Source organism: Cetorhinus maximus, chromosome 6 (assembly GCF_964194155.1).
Source record: "Cetorhinus maximus chromosome 6, sCetMax3.hap1.1, whole genome shotgun sequence".
Classification (NCBI taxonomy): Eukaryota; Metazoa; Chordata; class Chondrichthyes; order Lamniformes; family Cetorhinidae; genus Cetorhinus; species Cetorhinus maximus.
This window is the reverse complement of record NC_135884.1, coordinates 120267990-120279801: the sequence shown is the minus strand read 5'-3', so window position 1 is coordinate 120279801 and position 11812 is coordinate 120267990. Positions and strand designations below refer to the sequence as shown.

General features: G+C 46.4%; 1 non-coding gene across 1 annotated transcript; it reads right to left on the bottom strand.

Moving 5' to 3' along the window:
* Positions 1-6204: 6204 nt before the first annotated feature.
* LOC144682356 (U6 spliceosomal RNA) lies at positions 6205-6311 on the bottom strand. Its single transcript, XR_013577007.1, has one exon. It is a non-coding gene; the product is annotated as a U6 spliceosomal RNA (small nuclear RNA).
* Positions 6312-11812: the final 5501 nt, after the last annotated feature.

The window sequence follows — 11812 nt, the reverse complement described above, 5'->3', positions numbered from 1 at the left end:
TGAGGAGGGGGGCGGGAGTTTCACTGTATAAAATCAGTGAGGAGGGGGGCGGGACCATTTCAGCTGTGGATGAATCTTAGTGAAAAGAACATCTGTGACATCACAGGAAACCAGTAAGTTGATTGGCTGGTTATTGATTTGTTTAAGGGACAGTGTTAATCACTAGCTTTGGAGACCAGAGTTAAGGTAGATCTAAAAATAATAACAGAACTTTAAAATACAATAAATAAAAGACAATTAATTTAAATAAATACCTAAAACACATACCTGTATAATTAAGAAAAGCATAACTTTAGTTTTAGACCATATTAGCTTTTAATAAGCAGTTAATTATACTATACATTGGAATTACCCTAAGTTAATTAAGTAATTAAATTAATTAAACAAATAACAATGGCACAACAGGTGTTATTCTGCAGCTGTGAAGCTCACACTATGAGATCCAGGACAAACACATCTGCAGAAAGTGTAAGCAACTAGAGGGATTCCTGATCAGGATTATTGATCTCGAGCAGACACTGCGCAACATAAGGGAGTGGGAGAAATACCTGGACACTTTGTTCCAGAAGACTGTCACACCTCTGAGTGGGGACGTCTGTTTTGGCCAGCAGTGAGGGACGAGCAGATGTGGCTGTGAAGCAGGTAAAAGAACAGAGCAGACAATGGCGGAGGAGCCTCAGACTTTGCAGTTGTCAAGCAGGTTTGAGGCGCTCGCAACCTGTGCGGACAAAAGCAAGGTCTGCAGGGCGGAAGAACACCATGGCACAGGAAGCCGTTCAAGGGTGTGGCGGGGGGGGGAGCAAAAAGGAATACAGTGGCATTATGCAACAAGATAGTGACGGAGGTTGACACTGTTCTCTGCAGCATAGAGCAAGAGTCCAAATGGCTGTGTTGCCTGCCTGGTGTCTGGATTCAGGAAATCTGCTTAGGGCTGGAGAAACGTCCAGTAGTCACAGCCCATGTAGATACCAACAACAGTCAGGAGAAGGAAAGAGGATCTGCGTAGTCAGTATGCGGAGCTAGGCACCAAATTAAGCAGAACCTCAAACATGATAGTCGCTGGGTTATTACCTGTGCCATGTGCAAATAAGATTAGAGAAATAAATGCATGACTCAAAGACTGGTGTGGGAGAAGTGGGTTCTGGTTCATGGGGCACTGGTACCAGTAATGGGGAAAGTAGGGGCTTTTTGTTGGGATGGTCTATACCTGAACTGTGCTGGGACCAGTGTTCTAGCCATTTCGATAGCTAGGGAAGTACAGAGGGTTTTAAGCTAAATAATGGGGCAAGGGATCGAATTTGGGAAGATGTGGTAAATCAGAGAGCAGAGACAAGGTAAGAGAGGAAGGTATTAATATGGGAAATGATAAACAGACCGTGACAGAAAGGGACAGAGAGTAAATCTACAGATAAGGCTAGAGGTTACAAAAATAATAAAAGAAGAAAAACTTAAGGTTCTGTATCTCAATCCACATAGCATTCAAAACAAAACAGAAACTAATAGTGCAAATAGAGATAAACAAGTACGACCCAATAGCTATTACAGAGACATGGCTACAGGATGACAGATTGGGACCTGGATATTATGGGGTGTGTGACATCTAGGAAGGACAGGAAGCTAGGAGAAAGGTGGAGGGGTGAATCTGATAATTAAAGATATTAGCACAATAGAGGTGGCAGGGGGTGGGGGGCGGGGGGCGATGACCCAAGCTCAAGAAACCATGGGCTAAATCTTCGGCTAGGCAAGCGAGGGTGGGGTCACCAAGGAGTAAAATGACACGGGGTGACATCGGGCATGCATCCCCACACCACCGCGCGTCATTTAGATTTTCCATTCGATGGGCGCGCAGTCGAGGGGGCTGCACACCCGAACTGTCAAAGGCCTGTTAAGGCCATTAATGAACTAATTATGCCTATTGAGAAAGCTGTTCATTGAACTTTAAGGTTGGTGGGCAGGTAAAGAGCCCAGGCGACCTTTGCACTTTTCATGGAACCTCATCCACGGGCGGGATGAGGTTTCATGAATGAGTTAAAATTTTCAGAATAATTTTTATAAAAATTAATGCACATGTCCCAACTTCACAAGAGGGGACATGTCAAAAAAATGTTTTACAACACTTTATTACAGTGTTTAAACTTAAAACTAATCTCCTTGAGGCACCTCTATGCTTCAGGGTATTTCTGTGCTCATTTGCACACAAGGGCTCACTCCCGACTCAGGGAAAACCCGCGCCCGCACAGGGAGCGCACAGCACTTCTGGGCGCGTATCATGCTGGGCGGGCCTTAGTTGGCCCGCCCCGTGAGAAATGGCAGTGCGGACCCGATTGGGGACGCCAATCAGGTCTGCGCTCGCCCCCACACCCCATATTTGGAGAGGGGGTGGGGGGGTGTGGGGTGGGGGGGGAGGGGGGGTGGAAGAGGGGGGAAGAATTCTACCCCATGATATATATTTTCCCGGAATTGCACTAAGTGCAGTAGCGGTTGGGTAAAATGGAATCCTACCCACCAACGAAAATGGCGTGTTTTCACACCGTATCTCCATGAGCTTGCCTCATTATTTATTCATTCCCGGGAAACACGCCGTTTCCATGTTGAGCGGGCTCTCATTCACCTGCAAGCCATCACCCCGCTGTTGCATCATGCTGGCTGCCATCTTTAAAAGGCAGCCTGCAAAGTGCTCATCGCCACCAGCTCACCACCACTGCTCAGGAGACATGGCCAGCTCTCCCGCTCCCATTTCAATGACAGGTCCCTTGAGTGACTGCTGGATGCTGTGGAGGCCCAACAGGATTTGCTCCACCCACGCGCTGGCTGCAGAATGGGCAGCAAAGTCACCAACCCAGCTTGGGAGAGGGTGACAGCGGTTGTCAGCGCAAACACCCTCCAGAGGAGGACAGCCACCCAATGCCACAAAAGGATAAATGATCTCCTCCGTTCCACCAGGGTAAGTCACTCTTTTCATCACTCCAAACTCACACTCAAGGTCCTTGCTCACTGCCAGTGCAAGGGACATCACCATTCATTCTTTCACACACCATCATTGTCCTCATCCCATCCAATGGGACCACTCACATGCCAGGCATACGTATCATATGGCCAGGCAGGAGTCCTGACACACTACCCCCCATCTCCATCCATGCAGGACAAACTGGCTCACAACAGGAGGGAAAAGGCTGCAGGCAGGTGGAGGGATGCCGGAGATAAAAGTTCTGACAAATTAGAAAACAGAGCCACCCAGCCGGATGGCAATGACTGGGACCAGTCCTGTGCTGACAGTGACGTCAGCGCTGCTCTTCCAAGTGAGGATCCAGCAGTGCAACATCCATCAGACAACCATGCTGTGAGTGATGTGTCCTCTTTTACAGGCCACTGCCATGCACTAATTATCTCCCCTTGCTTTCGTAGACACATCTGGGAAACAGCCGACAGAGTCCATGACCCAGGGCCTCCAATCAAAGCCCCGAGGAAACCTCTGAAGAGGAATCTGATGGCATCCTCCCTGAAGACCCATCATAGCGCTCACACACATCCTCCACCAGTGCAGAGACACACATACCCTGGTGGGACCTAGCTTTAGAGTAGCCTCAGGATCACAATCTGTTGAGCACATCACACTCTAATCCACAGCAGGGAGGCAGGGACTTCCCAGGTCTCAGGAGGACTGCTGGAGTCCATAACATTGCTGAGTCTGAGTCAGATGATGAGCCTCTGGATTTGGTCATGTCACATTTGCTGGACCTGCAAAGCCAAGCTAGGGAACACCAGGGAGGGATGTCCATTTCACTCCTCGGGTTGCAAGGGGTCTGTCTGTCTTCAGGATGTGGTGATAGCGCTGGCAGGATGGTGGTCACCATGGAGACCTTATGGAGAGTGCTGGTCACCCCTTGGATGGCCAGTGATGAGTGCACTGTATGGCTGCCCTGTTAACCTATGACAGGACACAGCAGCTGGTAAAGGCTGTTGTTTAAAATCCCCAAACAACTGTCATAACCTATACTTTCAATTGGTATGTTTTGGAGTTGCACCTCTAAATTCAGGAATAAGACCACCAGTTCGAGAGGTTTTTGTATCAAATTAAAAGAAACATTTATTAATTTACAACAGATTAAACGCATACGCATGGCTACAAATTACTATCATCGTAACTTTTAACAAATTCCCAAATTAATCTCCACTAAGGCAACAATAACCAATAGACTTAACCAGACACCAGACAAAGCATTTTCATCTTATGAATTCAAAATGAGATTCCTTTAGCTATAGGCTTACAGCTGTTTAGATATACTTCTTTCTGTTATACCCAGCCTTCCCCTTTGAATGTAAATTCTCATTGTATCACCAGGCCCTTTGAGCCCCTTTCATAGTGCGCACACAATTCAGCCCATCGAAGCAGTTATGTAGAGATGTGGAATGATAAAGGCAAGAAGTTACTTGTGGGAGTGGCGTACAGGCCCCCTGAAGTATATAAGACCCTGAATGGTATTGACAAGGTGGACGTGGAAAGGATATTTCCTCTTGTGGGTGAGTCCAGAATTAGGGCTACTGTTTTAAAATTAGGGGTTGCCCTTTTAGGACAGAGATGAGAATTTTTCCTCTGAGGGTCGTATGACTTTGGAGCTCTGTCTCAGAAAGTGGTGGAGGTGGGGTCATTGAATATTTTTAATTCAGAGGTAGATGGGAATGTGGAATTGGAAACACAAACAGATCAGCCATGATCTCAATGAATGGTGGAGCAGGCACGAGAGTCAGAATAGCCCACTTCTGCTCCTATTTCATATGTTCTTATGGTTGTAATCACATGGTAGGACAGGCTACCAAAAAAAATAAGGGGACCTTGTCAGAAAGGTACGGCGATTATTTTGGATTTTAATCTACATATGGACTAGAAAAATCAGATGGGAAAAGTTAGCCTAGATGAGGAATTCATAGAACGTTTGCAGGATAACTTCTTAGAACAGCACATTCTGGAGCCAACCAGGGACCAGACTGTATTAGACCTGAACAAAAACAAAAATAGCTGGAAAAACTCAGCAGGTCTGACAGCATCTGCTGAGAGGGATACAGTTGACATTTCGAGTCCGTATGGCCCTTCATCAGAACTAAGTTCCAGGGAGCAGAGTCGGAGGGCGGAGTTCCAGAGCGGTGAGTATAAAAACCTTACCTCGGGGATTCGCGGCCTAGATCCAGGGAGCAGAGTCAGAGGGCGGAGTTCCAGAGCGGTGAGTATAAAAACCTTGCCTCGGAGATTTGCGGCCTAGTTCCAGGGAGCAGAGTCAGAGGGCGGAGTATAAAATCCTTACCTCGGGGATTCGCGGCCTAGTTCCAGGGAGCAGAGTCGGAGGGTGGACCTCGGGGCTTAAAAAAAAATTTTTTAATTGGCGTCATGGTAAATCTGTGACCTGATTGGCTGGTAGGGAATCTACACTGAATTTGAAACTAAAACATTGTTAAACTAATTAAACCAAATAAATTAATCACTTAATTAATAAGTAGAGGGTATCTGGACCAGAAGCAGGTGATTACTGTTCTTAGAATTTAGCATTTATAGTAGAAATCTAGCCCTAGGGAATATATAGTTAATAAGGAATCAATAAGCAGTTATTAGATTTAAATTAATTTATTAAATAGTTCTAGAAATGGCAGTTGCTGGGGCGAAGTGCTTCAGCTATGGGATGTGGGAAATCTGCGACGCTTCAAGTGTCCCGGACAACTACATCTGCAGGAAGTGTACCCAATTGCAGCTGCTCACAGACTGCATGGATCGGTTGAAGCAGTACTTGGATGCACTTAGGAGCATTCAGGTGGCGGAAAGCATCATAGACAGGAGTTTTGCAGACGTGGTCACACCCAAGGTACAGACAGATAGATGGGTGACCACTAGAAGGGGCAGGCAGTCAGTGCAGAAATCCCCTGTGGCTGTCCCCCTCTCTAACAGGTATACCATTGTGGATACTGTTGGGGGGGATGGCCTATCAGGGGAAAACAACAGTAGCCAGAGCAGGGGCACCATGGCTGACTCTGTTGTTCAGTGGCGGGGGTGGGTGGGGGGGGGTGCGGTCAAAGCACAGAAAAGCAATTGTCATAGGGGACTCTATAGTCAGGGGCTCAGATAGGCGCTTGTGTGATCATGAAAGAGACACCAGGATGGTATGTTGCCTCCCTGGTGCCAGGGTCCAGAATGTCTCTGATCGGGTATGGGACATTCTGAAGGGGGAGCGCTTCACGAATTTGCGTGTCATCCTTGTGCAGGGGCCATGCTAACCTTCTCTGTATCATTCCAATTTTAGTATATGTGCTGCCGAAGCGAGCACTCTGAAGGGGGAGGGAGAACAGCCAGAGATCGTGGTACACATTGGTACTAACGACATAGGCAGGAAGAGTGACGAGGTCCTGCAGCGCAAGTTGAGGGGGTTAGGCAGAAAGTTAAAAAACAGGACCTCTAGGGTTGTAATCTCATGATTACTCCCTGTGCCTCATGCCAGTGAGGCTTGAAATAGGAAGATAGTGCAGCTAAACACGTGGCTGAACAGAAGGTGTAGGAAGGAGGGTTTCCAATATCTGGATCATTGGGATCTCTTCCGGGGCAGGTGGGCAAGAAGGACGGGTTGCATCTAAATTGGAGGGGCACCAATATCCTAGCTGCGAGGTTTGCCAGTGTCACTCGGGAGGGTTTAAACTAGTATGGCGGGGGTGGGAACCAGAGCAATAGGTCAGCAGGTGAAATAAATGACTGGGAACTAGTTAATATGGCCAGTAGGACTAAGAGGAAGAGCAGGCAGGGAGAAATTACTGAACACAGTGGGACTGGGGGGTCTGAAATGCATTTGTTTCAATGCGAGAAGTATAACAGGCAAGGCAGATGAGCTTAGAGCTTGGATTAGTACTTGGGACTATGATGTTATTGTTATTACAGAGACTTGGTTGAAGGATGGACAGGATTGGCAAATAAACGTTCCAGGATTTAGATGTTTCAGGCAGGATAGAGAGGGATGTAGAAGAGGCGGGGGAGTGCACTGCTGGTTAAGGAGAATATCACAGCTGTACGATAGGAGGACACCTCGGAGGGCTCATGCAGCGAGGCAATATGGGTAGAGCTCCAGAATAGGAAGGGTGCAGTCACAATGTTGGGGGTTTACTATAGGCCTCCCAATTGCCGGGGGGAGATTGAGGAACAGTTATGTAGGCAGATTTTGGAAAAATGTAAAAGCAATAGGCTTGTCGTGGTGGGTGATTTTAACTTTCCCTATATTGACTGGGAAACACTTAATGCTAGGGGTTTGGATGGTGCAGAATTTGTAAGGTGCATCCAGGAGGGCTTCCTGAGACAATATGTAGATAGTCCAACTAGGGAAGGGGCAATACTGGACCTGGTATTAGGGAATGAACCTGGCCAGGTGGTCAAAGTTTCAGTAGGGGAGCATTTCGGGAAAAGTGACCATAATTCAGTAAGTTTCAAGGTACTGGTGGATAAGGATAACAGGAGTCCTCAGGTTAAGGTGCTTAATCAGAGGAAGGCTAATTATAACAATATTAGGCAGGAACTGAGGAATCTAGACTGGAGGAGGATGTTTGAGGGCAAATCAACAACTGACATATGGGGGTGGCTTTCAAACATCAGTTGATAAGAATTCAGGACCGGCATGTTCCTGCAAGGATGAAGGATAAGTATGGCAAGTTTCAGGAACTTTGGATAACGAAGGATATTGTGAGATTAGTCAAAAAGAAAAGGGAAGCATTCGTAAGGGCTAGAAGGCTGGGAACAGATGAAGCCCGTGGAGAATATAAAGAAAGTAGGAAGAAACTTAAGCAAGGAGTCAGGAGGGCTAAAAGGGGTCATGAAAAGTCATTGGCAACCAGGATTAAGGAAAATCCCAAGGCCTTTTATAGATATGTAAAAAGCAAGAGGATAACCAGGGAAAGGGTGGGCCCACTCGGGGACAGAGGTGGGAATCTGTGTGTGGAGCCAGAAGAAATGGGAGAGATACTAAATGAATACTTCTCATCAGTATTCACCAAAGAGAAGGACTTAACGGTCGACTTTTCTAGGGAAGTGTGTGTAGATAGCCTGGATTTTGTTGAGATCAAAAAAGAGGTTTTGTTAGGCATCTTGAAGAATACTAAGGTGGATAAGTCCCCAGGGCCAGATGGGATCTACCCCAGAGTATTGAGGGAGGCAAGGGAGGAGATTGCTGGGGCCTTGACAGAAATCTTTGTATCCTCACTGGCTATGGGTGAGGTCCCAGAGGACTGGAGAATGGCCAATGTTGTTTAAGAATGGTAGCAGGGATAATCCAGGAAATTACAGGCCGGTGAGCCTTACGTCAGTGGTAGGGAAATTATTGGAGAAGATACTTCGTGACAGGATTTACTACTATTTGGAAGCAAATGGGCATATTAGAGAGAGGCAGCATGGTTTTGTGAAGGGGAGGTTGTGTCTCACTGACTTGATCGAGTTTTTCGAGGAAGTGACAAAGATGATCGACAATGGAAGGGCAGTGGATGTTATCTACATGGATTTCAGTAAGGCCTTTGACAAGGTCCCTCATAGCAGACTGGTACAGAAGGTAAAGTCGCATGGAATCAGAGGTGAGCTGGCAAGATGGATACAGAATTGGTTTGGTCATAGAAGACAGAGGGTAGCAGTGGAAGGGTGCTTTTCTGAATGGAGAGCTGTGACTAGTGGTGTTCTGCAGAGATCAGTGCTGGGACCTTTGCTGTTTGTAGTATATGTAAATGATTGAGGAAAATGTAACTGGGCTAATTAGTAAATTTGCAGACGACACTAAGGTTGGAGGAGTTGCAGATAGTGAAGAGGATTGTCAAAGGATACAACGGGATATAGATCAGTTGGAGACTTGGGCAGAGAAATGGCAGATGGAGTTTAATCTGGACAAATGTGAGGTAATGCATTTTGGAAGGTCTAATACAGGTAGGAATTATACAGTAAATGGCAGAACCCTTAAGTGCATCGACGGGCAGAGGGATCTGGGTGTACAGGTCCACAGGTCACTGAAAGTGGCAACGCAGGTGGATAAGGTAGTCAGGAAGGCATATGGCATGCTTGCCTTCATTGACAGGGGTATTGAGTATAAAAGCTGGGAAGTCATGCTGCAGCTGTATAGAATCTTGGTTAGGCCACACTTGGAATATTGTGTGCAATTCTGGTCACCACATTACCAAAAGGATATGGATGTGTTGGAGAGGGTGCGGAGGAGGTTTACCAGGATGCTGCCTGGTCTGGATGTTATTAGCTATGAGGACAGGTTGGAGAAACTTGGATTATTCTCACTAGAGCAACGGATATTGAGGGGCGACTTGATAGAAGTTTACAAAATTATGAGTGGCATGGACAGAGTAGATAGTCAGAAGCTTTTACCCAGGGTGGAATAGTCAATTACTAGGGGAAATAGATTTAAGGTGAGAGGGGAAAACTTTAAAGGAGATGTGCGGGGCAAGTTTTTTACGTAGAGGGTAGTTAGTGTCTGGAATTCGCTGCCAGAGGAGGTGGTGGAAGCAGGTATGATAGTGGTGTTTAAGAGGCAGCTTGACAAATACATAAATAGGATGGGAATAGAGGGATACAGACCCCAGAAGTGCAAAATGTTTTAGTTTGACGGGCAATATGATCAGCGCAGGCTTGGAGGGCCGAAGGGCCTGTTCCTGTGCTGTACTTTTCTTTGTTCTTTGTAAGACACATAGAAATGAGATGAAATATAAGCTGGTAGAAGGGGGTGGGACTGGAGAGCTCGATAGGGGGCCAGTGATAGGTGGAGACCAAGAAGAGATTGCCAAAGATGTCATAGACAAAAGGACAAAGGGGTGTTGACAGTGGTGATATCATCTAAAGGATGTGCTAATGGGGACATTAAGGGAAGCAAGCTAGTGGCAGATGGTCCTAGTGGGGCTGGGGGGAAGGGATCAAAATGGGCTAAAAGGTGGAGATGAAACAATAGATCGAAATAAATTTAAAAATAGGAGAGAAAAGAAAAAATATTGTTGTAAAAAAATTATGAATTATTGGAAAAGGGGGGGGATCGGAAAGGGGGTGGGGATGGAGGAAAGAGTTCATGATCTGAAATTGTTGAACTCAATATTAAGTCCAGAAGACTGTAAAGTGCCCAGTTGGAAAATGAGGTGCTGTTCCTCCAGTTTGCGTTGAGTTTCACTGGAACATTGCAGCAGGCCAAGGATGGACATGTGGGCATGAGAGCAGGGTGGTGTGTTGAAATGGCAAGCGACAGGGAGGTCTGGGTCATGCTTGCGGACAGACCAAAGGTGTTCCGCAAAGCGGTCACCCAGTCTGCGTTTGGTCTCTCCAATGTAGAGGAAACCGCATTGGGAGCAGCGAATGCAGTAGACTAAATTGAGGGAAGTGCAAGTGAATCACTGCTTCATTTGAAAGGAGTGTTTGGGCCCTTGGACGGTGAGGAGGGGGAAGTAAAGGGGTAGGTGTTGCACCTTCTGCGGTTGCATGGGAAGGTGCCGTGGGAGGGGGTTGAGGTGTAGGGGGTGATGGAGGAGTGGACCAGGGTGTCCCAGAGGGAACGATCCCTGCGGAAAGCCGCCGGGGGTAGGGTGGGGCGGGGGGGGTGGTGTGAAGGGAAGATGTGTTTGATAGTGGCATCATGCTGGAGTTGGCAGAAATGGTGGACGATGATCCTTTGAACGCGGAGGCTGGTGAGGTGATACGTGAGGACAAGGGGGACCCTATCATGGTTCTGGGAGGGAGAGGAAGGTGTGAGGGCGGATGCGCAGGAGATGGGCCGGACACAGTTTAAGGCCCTGTAACCACTGTGGGTGGAAAATCTCGGTTAAGGAAGAAGGAAGACAAGTCAGAGGAACTGTTTTGGAAAGTAGCATTATCAGAACAGATGCGACGGAGGTGAAGGAACTGAGAGAATGGGATGGAGCCCTTACAGGAAGCGGGGTGTGAGGAGCTGTAGTCAAGGTAGCTGTGGGAGTCAGTAGGCTTGTAATGAATTATTAGACCTGATCCTGAGCAATGCGATAGCATTAATTAATGGCCTCATTGCTACCTAGGGGTGTCTTCACTATAAGATTGAATTTTACATTCAGTTTACAGGAAAGAAGAGGTCTAAGGCTAATATTTTAAACTTAAACAAGGGCAATTATGAGGGCATGAAAGCAGAGCGAGCAAAAGTGAACTGGCAATTTAGGTTAAGGGATAGGTCAATAGAGATGAAGTGGCAGACATTTAAGTGGATATTTCAGAGTACAGGAGAATAGATACATTCTAGTGAGAAGGGGAGGACCCACCATCTGTGGTTAACTAAAAAAGTTAAAGGTAGTATCAAACTTAAAGAAAAAGCATATAATTGTGCAAAGATGGGTGGTAGGTCAGAAGATTGGACAGGATATAAAAAAACTGCAATGACTAATAAATTAATAAGGAGGGAAACATTAGTGTATAAGAGAAAGCTAGCTATAAATATAAAGATGGATAGTAAGAGCTTCTATAGATATTTTAAAAGAATTAAAGTCAGCGTTGATTCTATAGAAAGGGAGTCTGAGGAATTAATAATGGAAAATAAGATGGCGGCAGATGATTTGAACCAGTATTTTGCATTGGTCTTCACTGCAGAGGACACAAGTAACATCCCAGAAATAACTGGGAATCAGGAATTGGAAGGGAGGGAGGAGCTCAAGAAAATTACAGTCACCAGGGAAGTAGTACTTAGCAAATTGTTGGAACTTTGGGTCCTGATGAATCCTTCTTAAAAGAAGTGGCTAGTGAGATAGTTGATGCATTGGTTTCAATTGTCCATAATTCATTAGATTTGGGGAAGGTTCC